The 14701-nt window shown below is 36.1% G+C and overlaps 1 long non-coding RNA gene across 1 annotated transcript in view; it reads left to right on the plus strand.

Annotated features, from left to right (window-relative positions):
- The first annotated feature begins 771 nt into the window (after positions 1-771).
- The window catches only part of LOC125281815 (uncharacterized), a 444231-nt gene continuing 430301 nt past the window's right edge, over positions 772-14701 (plus strand). The window contains exon 1 of the long non-coding RNA XR_008957904.1: positions 772-872. This is a non-coding gene — a long non-coding RNA (uncharacterized LOC125281815). The remainder of the gene's footprint in view (positions 873-14701) is intronic.

Below are 14701 nucleotides of genomic sequence, written 5' to 3' on the forward strand. Positions count from 1 at the left end.
GAAAAGGGTAAGTTTCTGCTATCAGGCTGTCTGCATGTGGGTTGAGGCAATGTAGTAAGTAGTGGTTTGGGCTTTGCGGTTGCTTGTTAGATTCACTTTGCTGCATGCTTAAGTTACATGAAGATAAATCTTCCCTTAGTAGGGATCTGAGTGCCTAGAAGGTTTCTTTCAGTTCTCCTCGGCTCTCAACCTTGGGCTCACCAGGCTGTCTGCCCATCAGTGGTTTCCTCTCAGCTCACCGTTCCCTAATGTATTTCTACTGGCTGCTGCCTTTCCCTCCAATGCCAGACGTTTAGTGTCCTTTGGTTACCTTTCAGCTTTCCCTCTTCATACTTGGAATTCAGGAAGGCCCTAAAGCCCGTGTCTCAGGTGACGACTTCTCCACTCTCCAGCCTCTCCACCGGAGATGCCGAGTGTGGACTACTTAGGTAACATCCAGAGTGCCTGGAAAATTGCCGTTTCTCCTACGTCTCCTGTTTTAGCTTGTAACTTGCGTCAACCTCTGTCAGCTTACCGACTGTTAAAAAGGTCAAAAGAAGTACAGTCGAAACTTTAAGAATTTATTTGAGCAAGCACTGATTGGACTAGGGCAGCGCCAAACCGGAAGCGCTAAAAGTGCTCCACCCACAGACTGCACGAAAAGACAAAGAAGACGTGGAAGCACAGGAGTTATTTGATTGGCTACAGCTACAACGACACGCTTAGATGGGTGTTGCTGATTGGCTGTCCTAAGGTTTCAGTTTCGAAATCCGGAGGCTTAGATTTTGGTTTGCTTGCGTAAGCGGCCTGGGCATTAGAACCATGCCAATTTAATGGCTTTCGTATTTAAGTAATTTAACACACCCGGCGAAGCCCTCTGGAAGAGTCAGCAGGTGAGAACAGCTTCACGTTGCACCGTGTCCCATCATTTCGGGCATTTAAAGTTCGGCTTTCTTCTTACCCATGTCCATGGCCGCTTCTTGGTCTTCCTCTCAGTCTGAGTGATCAGAGCAGCAATTGTTTTTTTCTCTTCTAGAGGGTAGTCATCATTTATTTTTTTCCTTTTATTTCATTAGGTTTCTTTGCTATCTTGGCACTTTATTTTTTAGATTTTGTTTCTTTGAGAGCGAGAGTAGAGGGGAAGGGGAGGGGGAGAGGGACAAGCAGACTCGCCGCTGAGCCGGGAGCCCAGCTCGAGGCTGGATCCCAGGACCCTGAGCTGAATTCAGACACTTTGAACAGACTGAGCCACCCAGGTGCCCCTCTATCTTGGCACTTTATCAGGTCGAAAACAAGCAAACAAAACCACTATGACTTTTTTTTTTTTTTTTTTTGGAGGCTATCTGGTTTATTCTTCTTACTAGGTTCTCCTGTGACTGCCTGCATCCTAAGTGGAGTGAAATACCGGTTTCATTGATTCCTGCCCATATCTATTTTTTGCCTTCTACCTTATTTGGGTTTATTTTGCTTATAATTCTCTTCTTAAGGTATAAACTTCATTATTGATTTTATATGTTTCTCCTAAAAAGACTGTTCTCTACAAAAACTTTTTTCAACACTGCTTTGGCTGCATTCCACAATTTTATGTGTAATGCTTTTGCTATCATTCAGTTAGAAATATTTTCTAATTTTATTTATATTCTCTCCTTTGACTCAGAGATAATTTGGAAGTGTGTTGCTTAGTTTCTAATAGTTTCATGATTTTCTAGATATCTTACTATAATTAATTTTTAATTTATGGTCAGAAAAAATAATTTCTGAGATTTCAGATATTTTCAAAATATATTGTGACTCATTTTGTGGTGCTATTTATTGTCTGTTATGGTGAATGTTCCATGTGTATGGGAAACCATTTATTCTGTAGTGATTGGGTGTTCTGTAAGTATTAACTAGGCAAGGTTGGTTGAGTTTTCTAGTTGTTCTACCAGTTACTGAGAGTGGAACATTAAAATCTCCAATGGTGATTGTGTACTTATCTATTTTTGCCTTTAGTTCTCCCAATTTTTATTCATATGTTGAATCTCTGAGCATAGAACTTTATGATTTGTGTGCCTTCCTGATACAGTGTCCCTTTTATAACTGACATATTGACTTTATGTCTATTTGTGTGTGTATGTGTGTGTGTGTGTGTTGTTTCTATGGTTTATCTTTTTTCATTTGTTACTGTTGGACATAGATGTATCTCTGTTTAAAGTGTGTCTTTTATAAAAAAAAAATATACTTATTTTATGGGTATGTATCTGGAAACAACCTCTGCATAATAATTGAGGCGTTTAGTCCATCACATTTTATTGATACAGTCTGCTTTAAGCCTACCATCTTGCTATTTATTTTCAGTTTTCCCATCTGATTTGTGTCCCTTTTTCCTTCCATCCATCCCCAATTTGGGCTAATCATTTTTGGTTTTTTGGTATTCCATTTTAATTCCTCTGTTGGCTTTCGACCTATATGTTTTCCCATCATTTTCTATAGGAATTGCAATATGTATCTTTATCCAATCTATTTAGAGACATTATCGTTCTACTTCATGTAAAATGTGAGAAGTGTACAACTGCGTAGTTCTATTTATTATCTTCCTGTCCTTTGTGTTATTTTTTCCAAATAGTTTACTTCTCAATGCATGAGAAAATCTACAATATATTTTTAAAATTATTTTTAAACAGTAACTGTGTTCCAAAGAATTGAAAGAAATTATAAAAGGTAGTCTTTTACTTATCCAAACCTTTCCTGTTTCTGGTATTCTTCCTTCTTCCTGCTGATTTCTATTTTTTAAAATAATTTCTCTTCAGACTTCTGTAGCTTTGCTTCTTAATCTAAAGATCAAGTTTCGTTAAGCATTTCTTTAAGAGTGGGATTGTGGGTACTCAGTTTTTGTGTATTCATCTATATTTCACACTCACATTTGAAAGATACTATTTGCTGGATATGGAATTCTAAGTACTCTTTATTTTCCTTTCAACACTTTAAAGATTTATTTCTGTTGTATTTTTGATACCATTGTTTCTGATGAGATCTCAAATGTCACATGTGCACAACGTATCTTTTTAAGCTGCTTTTAAGGTATTTTTATGTATCTTCATGAGTTTGATTACAGTATTCCTAGGGTGACATTTTGTATATTTATCCTGTTTTGGCTGTGCTGAGATTCTTATATTCGTAGAATAATGTATTTCAACAAATTTGGGGAAATTTTAGACATTATATTTTCAAGTAACTTTAATTCTCCAGAATTTTAATTCTTTTCCATTGGGCTCCAATTAAACTTTGTTAAACTGGTTGATATTTTTCCACAAGTTACTGACACCCTTTTCATTTTCTTGATTTTTTTTCCCCCTGTATGCTGTTCGGATTGAATATCTCTTCATGGCCATTGACTCTCTCTTCTGACAATAGTCTATAGTTAAACCCATCCCTTGGATGTTTATTTTAGATACATAAATTCTAGATTTCTAGAATTTCTGTTTAGTCCTTTAAAAAAAACAGTTTCCATTTCTTTGCTGAGATTTCCCTCTGCTCATTCATCATGTCTAAATTAAAATAAAAATCTTAAATGTATTTATCATAACTGTTTCAAAGTCATTATCTGATAATTTCCACATCTGGTTTTTCTTGAGATCCGTGTCTATTGATTTCTCCTTCTCCTTGAATATGGGCTGCATTTTGGTGTTTCTTTGAGTTATTTCTATTTCTGTTATTTCCATTTTATTATGTTATTTCTATTTTTATTGTATTCATATGTAATATATAACATATAATTATATACTTATTTCTATTTACATTATTGTATTTATATTATGTTGGTGTTATGAGATGAATTGTGTGCCATTATTTTCCTCCCACCTGTATGCCATGCTTATCAATACTGATTCTATTTTTTTCTTTTCTCACCTATTTTTCTGTACTCAAAATTCACTTACATACATGCCTAGCGAATGTTCCATGGACGCTTAAAATGTAAAACAAAACTAATTTTCCTCTCAGTGTCTCTTCTTTATATTAGTGGCTTTTATACAACTCAGAATTGTAGTTTTTATTTATCTTTTTTCATGTCATATCATAATTAATCATTGCCTTCTAAACATATTTCATTCAAATCCACCATGTTGTCTGCGTTTTCATCCAGTACTACTATTTAATATTAAGCCCTCATTCTTCCTCACCTGGATTATTTTAGTAGACAGCTAGTGTTTTCCCTGACTCAGCCTTGTAGTTCTTCAGGTTATCTGTGGTGCAGTGCTAATTGCTATAATGACAAAAAGTATCACTGGCTTTATGCAGTAGAAGTTTTGTTCTCACTCATGTGAATTCCACTGGGTGGTGGTGGGGATGATGATGTCACTGCTCCATGCATTCGCTCAGGGAGCCAGGGTGATGGGGTTAGCCATTCTCAGCCTGTGGCTCTGTAATCTCTTTGGATCTCAAGATCCTGTTCTGGGTTATCTGTGTCCAGCCAGCAGAAAGGGAAGAAGAATGGAAAATGATGTATGTTTTTATGCTTCAAGTCTAGAAGCAGAGTACTTTACTTCTGCATACTATCCAGTGGTGTGAGATCTGTTCACACGTAGCTACGAGGGGAAAGGAAATATAGTCTAGCTGTGTAGCCAGAACGAAGTGCAATAATGAACAACTTGCCAATTTCTTCAGTAGTCCACCCTTTAGGCAAATAAATATCCATCTCATCCACTTTCCATTGTTCAAACATAATTCAGCTTTTCTGAGGGAGATGGCTCATAAGTCCCTTTCATTCATGGCATTAACCACAGAGTCCACAATATTCAGATGATGGACAGATTTTAATCCTGTTTTTGACACTTGATAGTCACTCATTCTAGGCAATGAAAATAAGTTATCTCTGTTCTTCCCATCTCTCAACACACACACACACACACACACACACACACACACACACCTTCAACATAATAAAACTTTCATTTGGGAAGAATAAAATGGGAGATCCTCAAGTCATAGTGCATAGTAATTTTGAAATTGTTTTGGTGGATGCTATTTACATCTCCTGCCCTGAATATAAGGGTAGACTTTTGATTACACTGATTATAGTTTGTGGGAAGAGCTCTTTTATCTATTGTTTGATCTCACTCCAGTGTGTTCTTCCATGTCCATTATTTGACTAAGATACATGTTGAGAGACGTTCTCTGAGAAATCTGTAGTGTTTCAGCCATTTCTGTGGAAATTTCTTGCCAGTGCAAGTTTAAGATTAAATGGTCAGAAAATGTTTTAGTGTGAGTTTAATTTGTTGATAATACATTTTTCTCAAATACTTAGTAGGTCTGATCTATCTGCTTCCAGATAGTTTCATATGCCAGAAAACACATCCAAAGTTATTTTCTAAATTTAATTCTCAAATTATTTCTTTTCTTCCTCAGTCCCTTACCTCTGTCTCAACTTAATAGTAGTGACCTTGAAGCTATCTGAGATAGTAGGCTTGATTGAGAAGACTAAATCCTTAATCTGAAATTTACTCCCAAGTTTTTTTATTTTTCTCTTATAAATCTTTCTTGGCTTACTATATATAGACTGAATGTTTGTGTCCTCCAAAAATTCATGAAGTGCTAACCCCCAATATGATGGTATTAGGAGATAATACCTTTTGGAGTTGATTAGGTCATGAGGTTAGAGTCCTCATGAATGGAATTATTGCCCTGATAAAAGAGGCCCCAGAAGCTCCCTTGTTCCTTTCACCAGGTGAGGACCTGGTGAGAAGACAGCCATCTGTGAACCAGGAAGTGGACTCTCACCAGACACCGAATCTGCTGCCACATTGGTCTTGGGCTCCCTGCCTCCAGGACAGAAATAACATTTCTGTTGTTTTTAAGTTGCCCAGCCTGTTACAGTGGACTGAATGTACTATATAGAAACTGATACCAAGAAGTAGGGGTGTTGCTGTAACAAATACCTAAAAATTTTGGAATTGGGTGATAGGTAGAGACTGGAAGAATTTTGAGCTGCTTGCTACAAAAAGCCTGCATTGCCATAAATGGACCGTTATGGGTGATTTTGGTGATGGCTCAGAAAGAAGAAAAGGAGAGCTGTAGAGAAAGCCTAAGTCTTCTTAAAGAATACCTAAATAATTCTGAACAGGAGGTTGGTAAAAATGTGGATGGTAAAGGCCATTCTGATAAGGTCTCAGATGGAAATGAGGTATATGTTACTGAAAATTGGTGGAAGGACCTTCCTTGCGGTAGAGTGGCAAAGAACTTGCTGGATTTTGCTTGTGTTCTGGTGTTTTGTGGAGGATAGAGTTTGCATGTGATGAAATTGGATATTTAGCTGAAGGGATTTCTAAGCAACATGTGGAAGGTGCAGCTTGGTTTCTCTCCTGACTGCTTGCAGTAAAATATGAGAAGGCAGAGGTGATTTAAAACATAATTGTTAAGCAACTAATAAACACAATAAATTAATTTATTAATTAAAAGATTTGGAAAATTCTCTGTCTATATTACAAAAAATGAGAAAGCATGTTCAGAAGAGAAAACTAAGGGTTTAGCTAGGCAGTCATTTGGTAAGGAAAAGAATATGAACATGAATCATGGGCCTGATCAACCATGTCAACCAAAGCCAGGTTTTATTCCTGTACTGGGGAAGAATGACCCCAGAACTGTCTCAGAGATCATCAGGGCTGCCTCTTCAGTTTCAAAAGAAGGGACTCACTTTCAAGAAGTCAGATAACCTCTGCCCAAAGCAGTGGGGGCGGGGCCACTAGAGTATTGGTGCCCAATCCCTGCTGGGCAAAACTGCAAGGCAGGACACCTACCCAGGTGTCTCCAGAAAGTGAGACTGCTCACTTTAGTGTGTTTGGATGGCAGGACCTCCATTCCAGTGGTCCTGGAAGAAAGACAGCATCAAGCCAAAGAGAATTATTCTTAAGCCTTGAGATCTCATGGAGTTTGCCTTGTAGTTTGGACTTACTTGGGGCCTGTTACTACTTACTGCTTTTGGAGTGAGAATATCTATTCTATGCCTAACTGTTGTAGTTTCAAAACACGTAACTGGTATGGTTTCACAGGTTCACAGCTGGAGAGCATTTGGCTTCAGGTTACCTTGAGTCTCAGCCATATCTGATTTAATTGATATTTAGATGAGACTTTGAATTTAGAGTTTTGAGTTGATGCTGGAATGAGTTGAGACTGCTGGGGCTGTTGAGATAACAAATATATTTTGCCTGTGAGAAGAACAGGAATTTGGGGGACTAGGGATAGAATGCTATAGGCTGAATATTTGCATCCCCCCCACCAGATTCATATGTTGAAATCATAACCCCAGTGTCATGTGTTAGGATGTGATTAAGTCATTAGGTTGGAGCCCTCCTGAATGGTATCAGTGTCTTTATAAAAGAGACCCTAGAGAGATCTCTTACTCCTTTTATCTTGTAGAGATACAGTGAGAAGACAACCAACTATGAACCAGGAAGCGGACTCAAACCACACACTGAATCTGCTTGGCCTTAGACTTGCCGGTCTCCAGAACTGTGAAAAATAAAATAAATTTCTATTGCTTATAAGACACCGAGTCCATGGTATCGTGTTATAATAGTCAAAATGTACTAAGACCCAGCTTCATCTTTTACTGTTTGGGATCTAGAAGTACTTTTTTTTCCTAACCTTACAAAGCTACGAAAATCTATATTCCATCATTGTTTTACTGTTTTGTTTCTAAACTAAACAATTCTCACTTAAGCTGTTCTTTTCTTCGTATAACTACTGACCAGTGAAGCAATGTCATATGTTCAGATTTTTGTTGCAACCCAAATTCAAAGTGCCAATGTCTCTTACTTAGGGAAGTAGTACTAGCTACTATAACAGATAAATCCCCAAATTCCAGTGGCTTAATGCAATGACAGTTTAATTCTTGCTCACAATAAGTCCAGTGTACACAGTGGAAAAAACTCTATTCATCGGGACCCAGACTGGCAGAGACTAAAAGCGTCACCATATTTGGCAAACAACCAGCCTGTCTCTGCCAGTTTTCTTTCTGAAATGCAACTCTAATAATACCATTTTCCCTGTTGAAATCCTTCCTACAAATCTCTTATTACATTGAGAATAAAATCCATGCTCCTTTACATGCCATACAAAGATTACTTTGTTTTGAACTTTCCTACCTCTCACACAAACTGTATGCCCAGGAGTATATTGTTACTTAAATGTGCCTGCTTTTTCAGTCTGTTTTCCTTATCATGTAATGTTCCCTGTTTTTGGAATTCCCTTCTCCTCCATTACCACTAGGCACTGTCATACCCATCCTGAAGAATCCCATTCAGATGTCACCTCCTCTTGATGGCTTCCCTAAATCCGCCTCTAACGATAATCAACTCTTCTTTGTGTAATGTCTTGAAGTTATTACAATTTTATGTTTAACATGATGCATCCTATACATTTTTGTGATATCTTGTTCAACCTTGTGCAAAATCTGAAGTGATGTTTTCCTCAATACCTAGCACGGTGCCTATAGTGAAAGCAGCCGAAAAAATGTGACTGAAGTACATTGCATGCTTAGCACTTTCTGAGACATGTTGTAGTCTCAATTACTCATTTTGAACCAAAAGTTTTAATATTCTTAAGAACTATGAATTCAAATGACTGTGACTCAGAGTACTTAGCTTTATAAATATAAATAACCATTTGTATTTTTCTGACTCCATGATAATCTTTCTTGAAATTCAGCCCCCTTTTTGTTTTTCAGAATAAAAGAAGTCTTCATTTTTTGTTACATTTGCTTTCATTTTCTGATAAATTGTTAAATTTAAAGTTATTTATGTCATGATAGATATTTGCATATCTCTTGTATATGTATAGTTTTTATTAAAGTATAATTGACATACAATGTTATAATAGTCTCAGGTGTACAACATAGTCAGTATTTGTATACATTACAAAGTGATCACCATGATAAATCTGGGTCAGCATACAAAGCTGTTACAATATTATTAACTCTATTTTCTATACTGTACATTGCATCCCCATGCCTTATTTATTTTATAAGTCAAAGTTTATAAATTTTATTTTTTTAAATTTTTATTTAAATTCCAGTTAGTTAACATACAGAGTAATATTAGTTTCAGGTGTACAATATAGTGATTCAGTACATCACCTCTATACGTCACCCGGTACTCATCACAATAAGTGCGCTCCCTAATCCCCAACATGGGTTTCACCCATCCTCCTATCCACCTACCCTCTGGTAATCATCAGTTTGTTTGCTATAGTTAAGAGTCTGTTTCTTGATTTGCCCTCCTCTCTTTTTTTCCTCTTTGCTCATTTATTTTGTTCTTAAATTTTACACGCGAATGAAATCATACAGTATTTGTCTTTCTTTGACAAATTATTTCAGTTAGCATAATATGCTCTAGCTCCATCCATGTCATTGCAAATGGCAAGATTTCATTCTTCTTTATGGCTGAATAATATTCCATTGTATGTGTATATGTGTGTGTGTGTGTATACACACACACCCCACCTCTTCTTTGTCTATTCATCGATCAATGGCACTTTGTTTCCATGTCTTGGCTATTACAAATAATGCTGCAGTGAACGTAGGGGTGAGCATATGTTTTTCAATTAGTGCTTTTGTTTTCTTCAGGTGAATACCCAGAATTGGAATTCCTGGATCATATGGTATTTCTATTTTTAATTTTTTGAGGAAATTCCATACTGTTTTCCACAGTGTCTGCAACATTTTGCTTTCTCACCAACAGATCATGAGAGTTCCCTGTTCTCCACATTCTTCCCAACACTTGTTATTACTTGTGTTGTTGATTTTAGCCATTCTGACAGGTGTGAGATATGTCATTGTGGTTTTGATTTGCATGTCCCTAATGATAAGTGATTTTGAGCATCTTTTCGTATTTCAACTGTTAGTTATTGGCCATCCGTGTGTCTTCTTCTGAGAAATGTCTATTCAGGTCCTCTTCCCATTTTTTAATTGAACTGTTTGGTTTTTTTGATATGGTTTTATGTCAATTCTTTCTGTCTTTTAAATATTAGCCCCTTACTGGTTATATAATTTGTAAATGCTTTCTCTCATTCAGTTGGTTGCTTTTTGTTTTGTTGATGGTTTCCTTTGCTGTATAAAAGCTTTTTAGTTTGATGTAGTTTCATTTGTTTACTTGTGCTTTTGTTGCCCTTACCTAAGGAGACAGATTGAAAAAGTATTCAGACTGGTGTCCAAGAGCTTACTGCATATTTTTTTCCTAGTTTTTTGTTTTCCAGTCTTACTTTTAAGTCTTTAATCCACTTGGAGTTTATTTTTGTATGTGGCGTAAGAAAGTGGCCCAATTTCATTCTTTATCATGTAGCTGTCCAGTTTTCCTAGCATCATTTATTAAAGAGACTGTCTTTTCCTCTTTGTATATTCTTGTCTCCTTGTAAAAGAGTAGTTGACTGTATAAGCATACGTTTATTTTTGGACTCTCTTTTCTGTTCCATTGATCTAGGTGTTATTTTTTATGCTGGTACCATACTGTTTGGATTACCATAGTTTTGTAGTATAGTTTGAAATCAGGGAGTGTGGTACATTCAGCTTTATTCTTCTTTCTCAAGATTGCTTTGGTATTCAGGATATTTTGTGATTCCATATAAATTTTAGGATTATTTGTTACAGTTCTGTGAAAAATGCCTTTGGGGCATTTTTGATAGGGATTTTGATAGGGATTTTTTGATAAGGATTGCACTGAATCTGTAGATTGACTTGGGAAGTATGGACATTTTAGCTACTTTAATTCTTTCGTTCATGAGTACAGTATCTTTCCATTTATTTGTATCATTTTAAATTTCTTTTAGCAGTGTCATAGTTTTCAGAGTACAGATCTTTCACCTCTTTTGTTAAATTTATTCCTCGGTATTTTACTCTTTTCAGTACATTTGTAAATGAGGCTGTTTTCTTAATTTCTCTTACTGCTAATTCATTATTAGTGTGTGGGAAATGCAACAGCTTAGGATATTTTAATGTGTTTTTTGAAGCATTTTTTTTTTCCTTTTTCTGAATGTTTTAGACAAGCAACTTCAAGTGCAGAATAGGGCTGGATTTGGCTGAGATTTGGCTATGTTGGAATTTAATTTTATAAATACATTAATCTGGCTTCTGCTGTGTGTGAAGAACTATGTTAGTATCTTGGTGGGATGAAATTGAATAAGAGGTACTATTTCCTGCCTTCATGCAACTGTAGTGAAAACCATATTGCATTAGAGAATTACAGGGCAAGAGTGGCCTCAGCTTTTGGTATTTTCAGAAATGATTTTCTGTGGCTCATGCTTTTAATTTTCCACCTGCAGAATGTTAATTACTTGGAGTTTCACCAATTACTTAGGTGCCTTGTAACAAAAATTTTCCTTTAAAACCATCCTTATCAGAGATTGAGCTTCTTAGTTTTCATCCCCAAATTAGTGCTGACTAAACTCACAAGTTAAATACTGAGAAGACAACACTGTGATCCTTTCCTCTAAGGAGTCCATATCTGATGGCTTATGATGGAAGGAAGGTATACTTTGGATTCTAGAGACCTGACTTTACTTTCCAACTTCTTCCTTAGCCAGCTGTGTACTGTCTGAGGGAGTGAGTCACTGAACCTTTATTTTATTATCTTGAAAATTCAATGAACAGTGACTAAGTTATAATAAATGAAATAATATATAAAAATGCAATGCATATATTCCAACAATATTAGAGATTTTTGAAGGCTGACAAGTCAATTCCATTTTAGAATTAGCATGAAATAGATGTTAAATATATGAATAAATGAATATTAAATAACAAAAAAAATTCTTGGTCACATACTTCTGGTTTCTCCTGTAAGTGAGAAATTGCTCATCAATAAGTGTTCTTTGATTTGTGATATTTTCTCAATATGCACAAACATTACAGACAGATAAATCACACGTAGCTTTGTTTTTTCCTTCCTTGCTGGGAAATATGCTATAGACACAAATCTGGTTTATTGAAAAACATTTCTCTGTTAGAGGGTACAGTAACTCCTGATTGACCATGGTTCATTCTTTTCAAATATATACCATGCGCCCAATGAAATCTTTTGAAATAACTCGTATGAACCAGAGTTCTTTAATGACTGTTTCCTTTGGATTTGTTTTTTCCCATGACATCGAACATGTAAAAGGAAACTAGGTGATTATTGAATCAATTAATCAGAAATGAATTATTTAATGACAACTCTTTGTTTAGGAATACTAAGTTGATTTTTCTATTACATATAAATCATGATGCAATTGATGTTGGGAGTACTTAACATTGGTTTCTTCTTTGTATTTTCCAACCTATATTATGCTATTTAGCCATCACAACAACCAGGCAAGAAATATTTTCTCCTAATGGATGAGGAAACATATATTTAAAGAGTCCAAATTATTTTTTAAAAATTGTAGAGAGAGAAAATTGTAGTATAAGGAATCAAACTCACTTCTTCTGATTCTAAGACTTCAATATTTAAACAAAACAAAACAAAGAAAGGACTTCAAAAGCTAACACCAGGAAGAGACTGGTACTCTCATTCCCTGAGGCTTCGAAGATGAAGACTAAGTCCTGCCAATTCTAACTGTCTCATTTATTCAAAGAGCTAGAATAGAAAGCTCAGAAATCTTTGGGGACCCACTCCAAAGGCACCGGATTTGGCACTGAAAGCATCCCTAAAGCACAGATTGGAGCAGGAGCAAGGAATAGGAAGCATTTGCAGTGTACCACTTATATTTTAAGGCCTTTGTTTTTATGATTTTATTAAAGTGTTTTCAGTAGCTTCAAGGATCAGGGTAAAGTGAAGCACAGAGGCTTTTGGGATAGGGGTTATGGCAAGTTGAAGTTTGGCTTATGGATACCAAAAGCATCTTCCTGTGTTGTAAAAATAATAAAAATGAGTCAGATGAGGCATTTGGGAATAGTAAATCTAAGGTCTGTATCTCTGCCAAAAGATGCAGTAGAAACAGCCACATCTCTCCCAACTCTGCTGTTTGCCTTGTTGTTGCCAAATTCACCAGTGTAATGTCCATTAAAATAACATCTTTGAGAAAATAGCACAGTGTCAGTGTTGTCTATGAGAATAAGCAAAACAGAAAGAAGAAAATGGCACTTGTGTCAATCTCTAACCGAGTAACTATGGGAAATCAAAACTTCTAAAAGAAAAAATCCATCATAAGAAGATGGGTAAAAGAAAGCAGCCTATCTCAGATCAAAATACAAAGTCTAATCACTGAATGTAATCACAGGTCAAAGACAAAACGAAATGGATCACCATCTCATTGATTTATGACCCAGTCGTCTTCTTGATTGTTTCAAGCCACAATACAGAAACTATTGTGCATTAATGTGTGATGAGAATACTCACTTACAACCTGATAGGCTCCCAGTTCAGCATCCTCTGACTTTTCACAATTAGTCACATAATCATCACATGTTAGCAGAGTCTTGTCTTACCCCTATAACCAATTCTGTCCTGAAAAAGCAAGATAAGGATTTTGGGGTTAGTATTTTATGACATCAGTGATGACAGCTTGGTGTTGGATCTGCCCTTGTCTTCCTCAGAACTGTCATCCTCTTTGGTTCTGCAGTGACCAAATTCTTTTTGAATTTCTACTCTTCAGCGTAGCCCTGCTGTGACATCCTTGACGTATGCCTCTGACCATCTATTCTCCACCACAAAAATGCATCTTGCATTTGGATACAGTTTAGGATTTTGACAAACTTTTCTACAAATATTCCATTTTTCAAACAACGTTTAAAAGCATTCTCTATTTTCCACACCACAGACTGTGCTCCTATGACCTGATATTAGCATGCTCCTTTAGATTTGGTTTTCTTCTCTCTGCTCTGACCTTTCACAAGGTGACCACACAAGGGAAGCCTTATTTCTCATCTCCTAATATTCAAGTGATGGAGGGATGTGTTACCCTTGACCAGTAAGATGATACTTGGGATAGTTAATTTTATGAGTAAACTTGGGTAGGCCAAGGGGCCACAGGATGCTTAGATATTTGGTCAAACATTATTTCTCTGGGGGTGTTTTGGATGAGATTAACAGTTAATTTGGTGGACTGTGAGTAAAGCAGATTGCCCTTAGAATATTGGTGGTTCTCATCCAGTTGGTTAAAGGCTGAATAGAAAAAAAGTACTGGCCTCCCCTGAGAAGAGAGGATTCTTCAGCAGACTTCGACATCAGCCCTTCCTGGACTGCCTTCAGACTGAAACTGGAACATCAGCTCTGCTGGGCCTACAGCCTGCTGGGCCAACAGACTGCATTTGATTTTGGACTTGCCAGACTCCATAATCCCATGAGCCATTTTCTTAATACATCTCTTTGATCACATTTTCTTTAATAAATCATAAGATTATATATACAAGTCTCAACAGAGTTAAGTATTCATGTCACATAGAACACTAGTGTATATTATATATTTCCATCTATAAATTTTTTTTTTAGTTTAAAATTTTGTCTATTAGAGAAACTGCAAATAGGACATCTAACAAGTTTATAATTTCACTCATTGATATTTCTTATCACTCTCTGCTTTTTCTAAGTTTTCACCTACTCATTTCATTGATTTTTTATAAATAAAAATTGTATATATTTAGTTTGTTCAATGTGACATTTTGATTATATGTATCCATTGTGAAACTATTACTACAAACAGCTTAATTAACATATCTATCACTTCATGTAGTTACCCATTGTTTTTTTGTTTTTGTTCTTTTTTTTTTTTGGTG

This window comes from Ursus arctos, unplaced genomic scaffold, assembly GCF_023065955.2.
Source record: "Ursus arctos isolate Adak ecotype North America unplaced genomic scaffold, UrsArc2.0 scaffold_10, whole genome shotgun sequence".
In the NCBI taxonomy this organism is placed as follows: Eukaryota; Metazoa; Chordata; class Mammalia; order Carnivora; family Ursidae; genus Ursus; species Ursus arctos.